Below are 12,510 nucleotides of genomic sequence, written 5' to 3' on the forward strand. Positions count from 1 at the left end.
GCATTTGTGTATTATTATGCTTGTTTCTTATTTATTTTCTCCTGATAAAAACTTAAGAAAATAAAGACACTGCCTTTTGTGATTACAACTGTATCTCCAGATCCAAAACCAGGCATCTTTGTTCCACAGTACATGTTCTTTGGAATGGATGAATACTTACTGTTACATAAATGTGAAGACCAACATCTTGAATGAAACAGATGATATACATAATAGAAGATACGGTTGCCTTTTTTTTTTTTTTTTTTTTTTGGTTTTTCAAGACAGGGTTTCTCTGTGTAGCTCTGGCTGTTCTGGAACTCACTCTGTAGACCAGGCTGGCCTCGAACTCAGAAATCTGCCTGCCTCTGCCTCCTGAGTGCTGGGATTAAAGGCATGCGCCACCACGCCCGGCAACACCGTTGCTTTTTAAGAGCTGAAATCGATCTGTAGGGACAATACCCACAATTCAATTACTAAAAATACAAGGGTAACACAGGAAGCACAGAGAACCATTAGACATGCTGGCGAGTTAAGTGACCAGCAACATGTTCCAGGCTTACCTAGGATGAGATAGTGCAGCTCCATGGATATCAGGCTGCAAGTCCAGCCTTTAGGATGCCAATCTGTAGGGAAGGGAGAGAGTCCATGCTTAAGAGTTTTGGCATTTCCTTTGGCTACTGGGCTCATTTCCATTTCTTAATTTTCTTATTTTTATAAACAAGCAATAAGAGGCCTTAGAATATTAAGCTAGATCACACAAACTCAGAAACACTACTACATGCTATCTCCTGTATACAGACTCTAGTATATACATGCATACATATAAACAAATGTGTATGTGGGCACAGCACAAGATGTAGCCAAGAGGACAAGAAAGGATAAATATTAGGGAGTGAGGAAGGACTGAAGGCTGGAGGTAATAAACACAGGTTATAAGAGAGAATATAAAGCTGATTTCCTCTCTAGTTCTAACTCTGTCATGGATTTCTTGCTTTTTGGTAGTAGATAAGTTCATAAAAATGTACCCAATATTAAAAGTATAAAATCCAATATTAAGCTCCACAGTTATGTTCCAAATGACTACTCTAAATGCATAGAAGTTCACTGGGCTCCATAGTCTTTGGGTTGGGTTAATTTCTCAGTGTGATATGTATTTTTTTCATTTGCAATGAAATGATTTTTATAATAATGTCTAAAACAAAAATAAATTAAAAATAAAATAGGATTAATAATAGCTCATAATTCATTCCCTCAACATATTTTAGAGCATTAACTGGGCCTTAATTGAGGAGCAATACTAGTGACTATTCTCAGTGAGTCTTCTTTCCAACCGTCGGTACTGTGTTAACTATCTGAGAAAACTCACAGAAATGCTTAGTATAGAATCTGATATAAAACAGTTATGCAAATGTAGCCAGTGCTCTTTTCATTAGGCATGGGAAACACTGTAGGTCTGGAAACAGGAAAAAAAAATATTGAGAGCCATGCTCTAGAAAACCGTATTTGTAGAAATAAAATTTTATCTAAACTGCCTGTGGTCAGCGAAAAGTGGCCAGTTATGACTTTGATCATTTGTTTGGTGTCTCCTACCATTCTGTTCAAAATATGCACAAGTTTAAAGCCACGTCTTTGGATTGACTAGGATTCCGGAGGCTTGCTTTAGGGCAATTCACCAGTACTGCAATAGATCCTGATAATGCGCTTCAGCTGGGCAGGGAATCCAGAGGAGATAATAAATAGAACAAGGGCCACATTTCCTCTAGCCAATCGCCTCAATTTTACCTACTCATGGGTATCTATTGTGCTATGCTGGACATTGCTTCACAAACTGAATTATTTTTCCTATCTGATGGGGAAGGAAATTATACAAGCATGATTTTAGAGAGCGGCAGGCAGTTTCATATGAACATTCTAAGCAGGAACAGCAACTGTCTAAAAGACTCTATGGGAGGAAGAGGGGGATTGATGTTCCAGAGTGAGGAGAGACGGTAGTGTTCTCCTCTGATAGTAACAGTAACTTCATCACTGAAAGCTTCCCATGTGTCTGTTTCTGTTACTTTTTTGCCAGGATTAACTGATAATCCTAATAATAGGAGATGAAAAGGCTATTGTTGCCATCAATCCTTGCCATGCAGATGAGGCCATCCATGGCCAGAGTTACTAAGTAACTTGCCAGTGGCAACATAGCTTCAGAGTAGTGAAAGATTATTCCAGGCTACACTCAGGACAGGTCAGGATTTCTGTCTGCAGCATTCACTGCATTCTCTGAGCATCACATACAATCGACGCCATTACTATAAAATAAGAAGAAAGGAAACATGAGCCACCTTCTGCCCTGTTCCTATCTACTGGCCTACTCACGGTGTGGAGCATCCCTGAATGTTGTGATTGCAGAGGATATAATATCTTCACTTCTCCTTTGGTCCTGAGTCAGGGAGATGAAAGGTTTTGTTGCCACAATCAATTGGATGTGCAATAAGATATCCATCCCTGAGGGTCACCTGCTACTTCATCTGTCAGTGTCACCAAAAGTGCTAATGACATTCTGGGGAAAAGATGGGAAGCCCCCAGCTCTGCCAATGGTTTTCCTTCCTCTTCATATTAAATCAGTCTTTCATAGGACTGTCACCGGACCGTGAGGTGCCAGTGTTAGACACGAGAAGATGATGAAAGGCAAGCTTTGAGTATTGGAGTTCTACTTACAAGCGTCTGATAATAAAAGATGAAACAATCTTTCTGAATAGTAAAATGCAATTATTTTTTAATTATACAAATAAATTATTTAAATGAAATTAATGCTTCCTCGGTTTTTTCTGCCAAGGAATTATAAAAAAAAATGTTTGACAAAATTCTATTTCAAAACTGATACTAATTGCAAACCATTGTCCATATTGTAAAACATGCCTGGAATAGAATTCAGACTTTAACAACTCGACTGGCTTAGACTTAATCTCATGTCACCACCTAATACTTAATTTGCTAATTGAGGCTACAATAACAAAGTATAAACTCCAACAATGAGTTAAGCATTTCCTGGTTCTGGGCATTACGCACAGAATACAGCATTTAGTAATTCAGTGAATATTAAGCCAATACAATTGTAAACCTGCAAGCCTATGTTCTTGCAAGCACACGTTCTTGAGTTAGACTTGAGTATCTGAACCCTCACTGCTCCACTGACCAGTTCTATGACTGATTGTAAGTGTCAAACATGTGCTTTGATTTCCTTCTGTAAAGTGGAGACATTATTAGCATGCAGCACCTACAGCTGAGGATCAAAGGCAGAAACCCATGGGAAATTTCAGAACAGAGTCTGGTGCATGCAGAGTCTCCACAGCTGCTCTCCCTTGCTAGTGCTGTGTTCACATGTTAGAGCAGTTGATCTTCAAATTAGCCAAGAGATCTAAATAAAGATACTATGTTGTTTTAGTGTGGTGACAATAAACTAAGTATTTGTGAGACTATGAGTTTGACTCTCACAGGCATGTCCCAGATGTTGATTATCAATTTCATGATCCCCTGACACAGAACTCTTTACTCAAATATGCAATCAAATGTGTTATTGTACCAACACTGTTAAGAACAACACTGGTGAGCTGATTCATCAATTTAAAAACAACTTTCAGATAAGTGAGCAAAAATGAAGATTATGACCATAATTTCTCTCTGGGTAATATCAACACACATAATATAATTGAAGATAAGAACTGTGACTAGTGTTGTATAATGTCTTCCTCTGAACTGACTCATTCAGTCCTGGAGGGAGGCTCATGAGAAGCAAAGCTCACAAATCTCAGGAAGTTCCTGAAACTTACATGATTCATGAGGTACTTCCACAAGCAATAACCATGTGCTGAGAGAAGGGGACTCTATAACCAGCTAAGGTGCCTGCAAATCATGTAGGGAGTTCCAGGGGGTGGCTTTTGTGAGTCACCATACGTGATAAGCTGGACTTTTTTGGTGATGTAGCTGTTTGAGTGACCTGTATTCCTGTAAATAAGTCCCCATCCATAGTTCTATAAGAAGCCTTAATAAACTCAATGGTTCATTAAACTGAACTTGGGTAAAATAGTTTCTTCATTCTGTGTTAAGCATATGGTCTTGAGTATACACATACTTGTTAAAGTCTCTCCAGGAAAAGTTACACAATAGACAGAAAACGAATCCACATGTTTTTGACCATTGAGGAATGATGATCATCGTAAGTTTCAGTGACTTATCTATGAACAGTAATCCCTTTTGAAAGACTTAAATTCGGCACAAAGATCAGTGTTCTCCATATTCAATACCTATGTGGTTTTTGTGTGTATTATTTGAAAGCCAAGCTAAACCCTAAACACTACTGGAGGCTGTGTGCGCCCTTGATTTGAGACTTCTAGAATTCCCTGTGCAAGGAAGGAAGAAAATACTCATTTGAAGCCATATCATTTGTGTTCATTTATGATGGCATAAATAATAACCGTGGCATAACTAATCATGTGTGGTGTATTCAAGTCATCTCTTACAGCAATATAGATGAAAGGAATTATGCTCTGCACTGATGGGTAAAAATTACTAAGATCTAAGAGGTTAGGAGTCTTGGTCGATGGCACAGGACAGAAATAGAGCTACCTGAAAGTCTGTGCTCCCTGGAATCCTGTTCCCTTCCACAGGCAGGCATCCATATGAGAACACCACAGCTTCTATCTAACTCCTGGTGATTTCAGGTCTGTCCAGATTCCGGGCATCTCTGATGAGCTAAAATAGCCATCAGCTCCCAGTTTAGGTGGGAAACAAGGGATCCAGGATCAGAACTCAAGAGCAGCCAGATAATGGCATCCTTTGCTACCAGCTAAGGTCTACTCCCACTTCCTGGGCAATGGCCACCTCCTTCTTCCTCTGTTTAATTTGAAGTGAGATGTTTTATTTTCTGAGTTCTGATTTATTTGGGAGCAGACTGCAATTGAAAGGTCCATCTGGAAAACTTTCCAAAGAGAGACCAAAGGAGCTTGTACAAATAAATATTCTCAGTTGTTAACTTAAAAATTCAGGTGTGGGGAATTCTGGGAAGGCAGTTCGAAGCCATTTATTTTAATCAAAGCGCTGATCCAAATATGCCATAAGTCATTGTTACATCTTTAAACAGATCTTTCTCAACCAGAGAAAAACAGAAAGCCAGAATCACAGATGAGCTTCTGCGGGTCTGTGACACAGAGCGATGGGCCACCCCTCAGAGCTGTGGTTATCAGCTGACCACCCCTCTTCCCCTTCACTGACAGAAGGGCTTTTGCCATGAGAGATGCCTTGACTGGTGGTAAGCAGCTGCCAGGCAAACTTCCAAGTGGTTACCCGCCTTGCTCCAGTGAACACTTTGAAATATTTACATCTATACGCTAATAAATTTAAACAGAGCAGCTCAACCAGGCGCATTTTAAAGCCATGGAAATACGGCCATTATACTCAGAGAATGGCAACAGTGTGAGGCTGGCGGCAGGGGAGGGAGGTCTCCACAGCAGTCATGCTGCAAGAATGTCTGTGTATACCAGGTTGGCCCACAGTAGCTTTGTCTCACACATGTGGGGAGAGGAACTGAGTCTCTACAAGAACTGTCTCAATCCCCAGAATGAGCAGGGACCTTCAAGAAGCCCTATCCTAGAGATGATTCCTTCTGGACTACTATTCATTTGCCCATCATTTATTAAAGGGTAGGCTTTTGGTGTCTTGAGTCTCTGTAGAAGACTGGGATTAAGGATCAAACAAGGCAGGTAGTAAATGGGAAATACATTGGCCTCAGAGTTACGTTTCATATTCTGACTCTACATTCACTGGTTGTGTTTCCCTGAGTGTCTCATCCGTGCAAGGCCTTACATGAGGCATGGGTTGTAGTAGGTATGCAGTCAGGCTGTGGAAAGGCCCTCTTCCTTTTTCTCTCAGGAATGTCTCACACCCTCCCTTTGATGAAAATTTAGATTTAATTGGGTCTCACTCTATTCCCTGTTTGTCTGTACCAAGTACCCATCCTGAACGATGGTCAGACCCTTGCTTCTGGTTCCTGAGGTAGATGGCTATGTTTCCACTTCCTCTGCCTGGAGCATAAAGAGGGTTCTGGAAAAGGCTGACTGCAAAATGCTTGAGTTTGGCATGCCATGATTAGTCCTTCATCCTGGTACTATGAAGAGGCCCTGAAGGAATTAAGACAGCTTTATGTTTAAAAGATCACTGTCTCAAAAGAGACAGGGGAAGGGAGATAGAAAATGACACCAGGACACCTTTGTACTAACTAGTTCAGCTTAAATAGTGGACTCCTTATTCAGAGGAGGGGTTGGTATTAATGCAGAGAAGAGTGGGTAAGATCATTTAAAATTGTAAGTAAATATTGAACCAGATTGACTGGATGTGAAGTAGATGGGGGAGGAAATCAATGGCACATCCATAACAGACAGAAGCTTAGGTTATTTTTCAGCTAGTGAGCATTAGATAATGCTATTGTATCATACTGGTTTTGCGTTATTATAGTCACTAGCCACTGTGTTAGAATATACTCAAATTATGCATAAACTTGATTTTTGTTTGTACTAAGTTAGTAGAGGATTGTGTATGTGTGTGTGTGTGTGTGTGTGTGTGTCTGTGTGTGTGTGTGTGTAATTTTGCTCCTAAAATCCTTTGGCTAGTCATATCACTGAACTTAAAATTGGTTTGCTTTTTTGGTGATCATCTTGCATACTCAAGAATTTCTACAAAAAAGAAAGTTTACATTGAAATTGCTTCCAACCATCATGAACTGTTATAAATACTAATTTTTTTAAAAAAGATTTATTTATTTGTTTTATGTTTATGAGTACACTGTAGCTGTTTTCAGACACACCAGAAAAGTTTATAGGACCCCATAACAGATGATTGTGAGCCACCATGTAGTTGCTGGGAATTGAAATCAGAACATCTGGAAGAGTCATCAGCGAGCCATCTCTCTAGCCTATGAATACTATTTTTAACAAGTAGTGGCGTTGACTTAATGTTATCTTCATTGATATTTAAGTATTCATCTACATTATTCTTACAGTGGTTTTAATTATTTTATATAGGACATGCTTGTTTCCAGCTCTCAGATGGCCTTCAAATCCCGCTATACCCACAATGCCAGCCATGTGTGATTACTGCCATGCCAAATCTGAAAGGGAGACCACTGAGAAAGAATAAATGGGAGCCCAGGTTGTAACATTTATAATACTGCTGACAAGAGAAAACAGCCTCATGTGATAGCATTTTCCTCAGTGCCTACAGCTTGTCTCCTGGCCTCTCTCAGCCTTAACCAAGAGAACTTATAAAACAACATCTTATTTAGTAAATATCAAAACATCATTCCTTCCATGTCACTTATAGGTGAATATGAACTATGCATTGTGTCTCTCTGTTTTGGATGAAAATAGCTGCATATTAATGACTGCCTTATGAAAAAAAAAAAGTAAGATTTCATGAAGTCAGTAAACAATGCCCTTTTAGGATAGCATTTTTTGATCCTGAAAAGACATTAAAGTCGTATAATTGAGAAAACAACCACAAAAGAGAAATTATATTCCCAAGGTCAGACATCAGCTATTGGCATCACCATGGGAGATACTTCCAGGAAAGCTCTGAGTTCTGAGAGATGCTGGTGGCCACGAGTAGTGGGTGATGGGACAGGTGAGTACCGTTTAGTCATGTGGCCAAGAATCTTGCTTCCAGCTCCAATGGCGTTCAGAATGTCATATGCTTATCTTATTTGTAAAGGCAAATCTTTGTCACTCCCTCTAAGAGCAAATCAGGTACACAAACAGCCAAAACAATCTACCAAAAAATGTGGTTATTTACTTATTTACTAATCATGCTGCCCCCAAACTTCACTGCATCAAGAATTTGGAACAGGGAAGCTGCTCAGAGATGGTAGCTATTTTGTTTGTTTGTTTGTTTTCACTATGGCTTTTGGCATGCTCTCCAGACGGTATTAATATATGGTTTCAAGGCTATTGCTCTATTGAATTCTTGACTAAGGAAAGGGCCAGCTATGCCATGAGGATTGTGAACATGTTCAAACTCTATGGGAAGTCAACACACAAGTTCACCTCATCACAAAACAAAACCACACAAAACAAAACAAAACAGAACAGAACAAGAACAGAACAGAACAGAACAGAACAGAACACCAAAGCATGGATGTGTAAGCCAACATCTTCATTGGGAATCTAGAGCCAAGACTGATAAATAGTTCCTTTCTGATATTTCAAGTGCCTTTGAGATCAACAAATAAACAACCCTATCATAGGCAACATCAAAGGTTATACCTGTTTTAATTTTGTTGTATCTGGTGCCTCAAATACAGAAGTCGACGTCATGAGTAGATGATACATCTACAAACCACTACACCACTGTGTCTAACACCTTCAATAACTCTAAAGATGAGGATCAGCTTTTAGAAGTATAGCACCCATTGTCCCAGGCTTACCAACCTCATCCGCTGTGGGCATGCTCTGTCCCAAACCCTATCTGAGCTCTCACTACCAAGTCTACCTCCTCCTTCCTTCTGACCTTCAATGCTGTCTCCTTGGAGACCTCTCAACAGAGATATCCTGAGCCATGCATGCCCCCATATCTATTCCTTCTTTGTCTAGAGGACATGACCCTAGATACTGGACATCCCTGTCATAGATATCCAATACCCAATTCAACCAGGGGCATGTCCCATTCAGGATGTCTCAGACACAACTGGCCCACCCTTGTCTTCATGGCTTAGATAACCTCGTGCTAAGGCTCTAGATTTGAGGAGGCACTCACAACCATATCCGGCTTCTGAAATGCCTCATCCAGTGGAACCTTCTTTATGTGCCAATCTGAGATTTTTAGCTTCTTAGAGCTATGTGTCAATTCCTCTCAGCTCCTTCTTCCCAATTGGATAATTTTTTTTCCAGAGTAGATTTTTTTTTGCTTATTTCTTTTTTTAATGGTGTATATTGTTTATTTTTATATATTATATATTTCTTTGTTCCTTTAAATATATAATCTTTATATTTACAACTATATATCAAAATAGATTATACATAAATATATTATATATAAATCATACAATATTGTATATAAATATAATATATCAATATAGTTAAGATATATATATGTACATATATATGTATATATATTCATATATGTTTGTGTATGTATATATATATATATATATCTTGACTTCTTTTAAGAAAGGAAAAATAATGTAATTAAGATAAAATATAAAAAAAATCACTGCCACTTTGCTGTCAGATCTTCAACAATGAAAAACATTACAGCTAGCAAGATTTACTCCAGGGCTCACTTGATTCATTTAAACACTTTCTTTCTGAATATTTCTTTCTGAATATTATTATTTGATAGAAGGGACACAGCAGAAGAAAAGTTATTTCTCCCCAACTGATCACAAGACAACAAAAACAGATATTTTCAAAAGTGTTATAACACAGACAAGTCCAGCGTAAATGTTCCTTTTCATCTCTGTCATCTTGTCTTGGGTGCTCACCGTGTATAGAGAAGGAAGGTGTGATCTTCATGGAAATCCCCCCCCCACTCTCTCCACCCATCCCCCACTCTCCCCACCTCCACCCCGGGTTAAATACACTCCCAGATGAACAAGCTGCAAGCTGTGTCAGGATAATTTAAAGAAGTTATCTAGACTGAACACTCTCCCTTGGCTCCAGCTGCGCACCTGTGTGATGTTGCTCACGATATTCAGCAGTTCGTTCACCTGAGCCACGAGATTTAGTTTCTGAAACCTTCCTTTGTCCAAGAGTTTATATGTCAAGAAAGGATCTGGGGCAGGGAGAGTCTGGAAGTCACTGGTTAGTCGGTCACCAAAGCGGAGGACACATTTAGAAATTTCTTGGAGTGGAAACTGGAACCTGTCTTATCCTGACAGTACTGGGTGCGTATCCATTTCCGGCAGAAGGAAAAGCTGCCTTCACCAGGTACTTTCCTGCTAAGACCAGACTGCTATGAAAATTTCTAGTGCTTGCTTTAGAGAACACATCAGTAATTGTAAGTGAGCTTTGTGCTACAGTCCCTGTCTATAATTCCAGCACTCTGGAGAATCGGGCAGAGATTTGAGGCTGTGTTCTAAGATCTTCTCTTTAAAAAAAAAAAAAGACAAAAGAAAAGAAAGGGGAGAGGAGGGGAAGGGGAAGGGGGATGGGGGGAGGGGAGGGGAGGGGAGGGGGGAGGAGAGGGGGAGGGGGGAGGGGAGGGGAGGGGGGAGGAGAGGGGGAGGGGGGAGGGGAGGGGAGGGGGGAGGAGAGGGGGAGGGGGGAGGGGAGGGGAGGGGAGGGGGGAGGAGAGGGGGAGGGGGGAGGGGAAAGAAAAGACAAACCCAGCTTCTTTTTCTGTTTCAGTACTAGCGATGCATCTGAGACTACCAAGTTTAGAAGGAAACAAAATGCTCAGGGCGGGATGGGGGATGAGGAGGGTAGGGGCGGGGGTTGGAATGCACACTGTGCACGGGGTGTGAACCTTGACATAAAGCCAAAGCTTTGAGGGACGCTTCTGGAATGCTGCTGAGGTCTCCAGAAATCACAGGGGCAACTCCAGGTGTGACCAGGCTACTCCTCTGGCTGGGTGTTTTAGGCGTTGGGTGACTAAGGCATCTGTCCCGGGATGATCTCATGGCCACCTACCTAATTTGTTTCTCTCAGTGTTAAAATTGTGCAGGAAGCAATAGCAGGAGAGCCTCAGCGTCCCACCGTAATTAAGTCATTACAGGTCCCCATGCCAGGCATTTCCTGAGAGTTTGCAGCAGCGCACAGAGGCAGGGCAGGAGACAGCAACAGTGAATTGGAAGAGCATTCCGTTGACGGTTTTTTATCTGGATGTATTGAAACAATGGCAAAGTGCCTAGGTGGAGTAAAAGGAAAAAAATAATGAGGAAAGCTCACCGAGTTAGGTAGCAAATATAATCCCACAAATTATATCTTTAATTGATTTTCAACTCTGTTAAGGAATTTGTCTTCAGATCCTATCCTCGCTACATTAAAAGATTATACAGCAGGACATTTATTCTCTTAAATGAGAATTTTTAATGGTTGTATAAAATATTTTCTTTGCTTTATGTTTTAAATAAACCGACTTTCACTCGATACAATTCAAACCAAAATGTTTAAAGTTTCCACAGAAAATTTCACTCTTGTGTGTTCACTTCATACATTGTGTTAAACCAAAAAGAAAGTAAGAAACAGACGAACAAGTAAAGACAAGACACTCCAAATGGACTTCGGCATTTCTCTGCGGGTTTTTTTTTTTTCTATCTCACATATGACAGATGTAAGAATTCATAATATAGGAATACAGCTGAATTTCTCTTGCTTATAGGTTTCATCCGGATGTCATAATTATTACTACTTAAATAAGGTTTATGTCCATGAAGAAATATATGGGAGGAAAGTATTATATAAATAGTAACTCATATAGACACACAACAAAATAAAATATTCTCTCTCTCCTACCATGATTTACAGAAACCAAGTTTTATCAATGCCTGTTATTTTCTTGTTTAAAATCATCTAGAAATACTGACTTTGTATAAATATAAGAAGTTCCTTAGGTGCGCCGACTTAGCGTCAAGCTATCAGCCATTTTATTTCAAGTTAGAAACTAGGACGATAAAGTCGCTAAATGCAGCTATGAGGAAAGGACAGCAGTGTATACCTAAGTAGACAGAATATACCTCAGACCCGAGGATCACTGTCAAGAAGCCTTGTCAGAAGACGCACCAGTCTGTGCAGACTGCAGTCGCTCTGTTTCTCTCTCCTCTGCTCTAACACACTTTAAATGATCTCCCTGGAGTAGAAGACCAGTGACAAGGGTCAACAAACCTCCTTGTTCCTAAGCAGATAATGAGTAACATCTCAGCAGAAAAAGGAGTGACTCCTGTCCTGTCACCTGCACCCGGTTGTCCTCAGACACTGACTCTTGGGATCTTCACAGACTTGCCTTTTAATTTCAGTACATTCCTCTGATGGATTCTGACCAAAGCTGTTTTCAAACCTTCTCTCCCAGGGAGCCTGTCTGTCCCAGCTGCCCCAGGATCACTAGGGCACCTGTCTCAGCTGCCCCAGGATCACTAGGGAGCCTGTGTCAGCTGCCCCAGGATCACTAGGGAGCCTGTCTGTCCCAGCTGCCCCAGGATCACTAGGGAGTCTGTCTGTCTCAGCTGCCCCAGGATCACTAGGGCACCTGTCTGTCTCAGCTGTCCCAGGATCACTAGGACACCTGTCTGTCTCGGTTGCCCCAGGATCACTAGGGAGTCTGTCTCAGCTGCCCCAGGATCACTAGGGAGCCTGTCTCAACTACCCCAGGATCACTAGGATGCCTGTCTGTCCCAGCTGCCCCGGGATCACTAGGGAGCCTGTCTCAGCTGCCCCAGGATCACTAGGGAGTCTGTCTCAGCTGCCCCAGGATCACTAGGATGCCTGTCTGTCTCAACTGCCCCAGGATCACTAGGGAGCCTGTCTCAGCTGCCCCAGGATCACTAGGGCACCTGTCTCA

At 41.0% G+C, this 12,510-nt stretch overlaps 1 long non-coding RNA gene across 1 annotated transcript in view; it reads right to left on the minus strand.

Annotated features, from left to right (window-relative positions):
* Positions 1-339: 339 nt before the first annotated feature.
* The window catches only part of Gm29944, a 31,217-nt gene continuing 19,046 nt past the window's right edge, over positions 340-12,510 (minus strand). Inside the window, exons 2-4 of the long non-coding RNA XR_380919.1 lie at positions 10,644-10,860; positions 543-605; positions 340-426 (exon numbers count right to left, since the gene is read on the minus strand). This is a non-coding gene — a long non-coding RNA (predicted gene, 29944). The remainder of the gene's footprint in view (positions 427-542; positions 606-10,643; positions 10,861-12,510) is intronic.

This window comes from Mus musculus, chromosome 10 (genome assembly GCF_000001635.26).
Source record: "Mus musculus strain C57BL/6J chromosome 10, GRCm38.p6 C57BL/6J".
NCBI classification, from domain to species: Eukaryota; Metazoa; Chordata; class Mammalia; order Rodentia; family Muridae; genus Mus; species Mus musculus.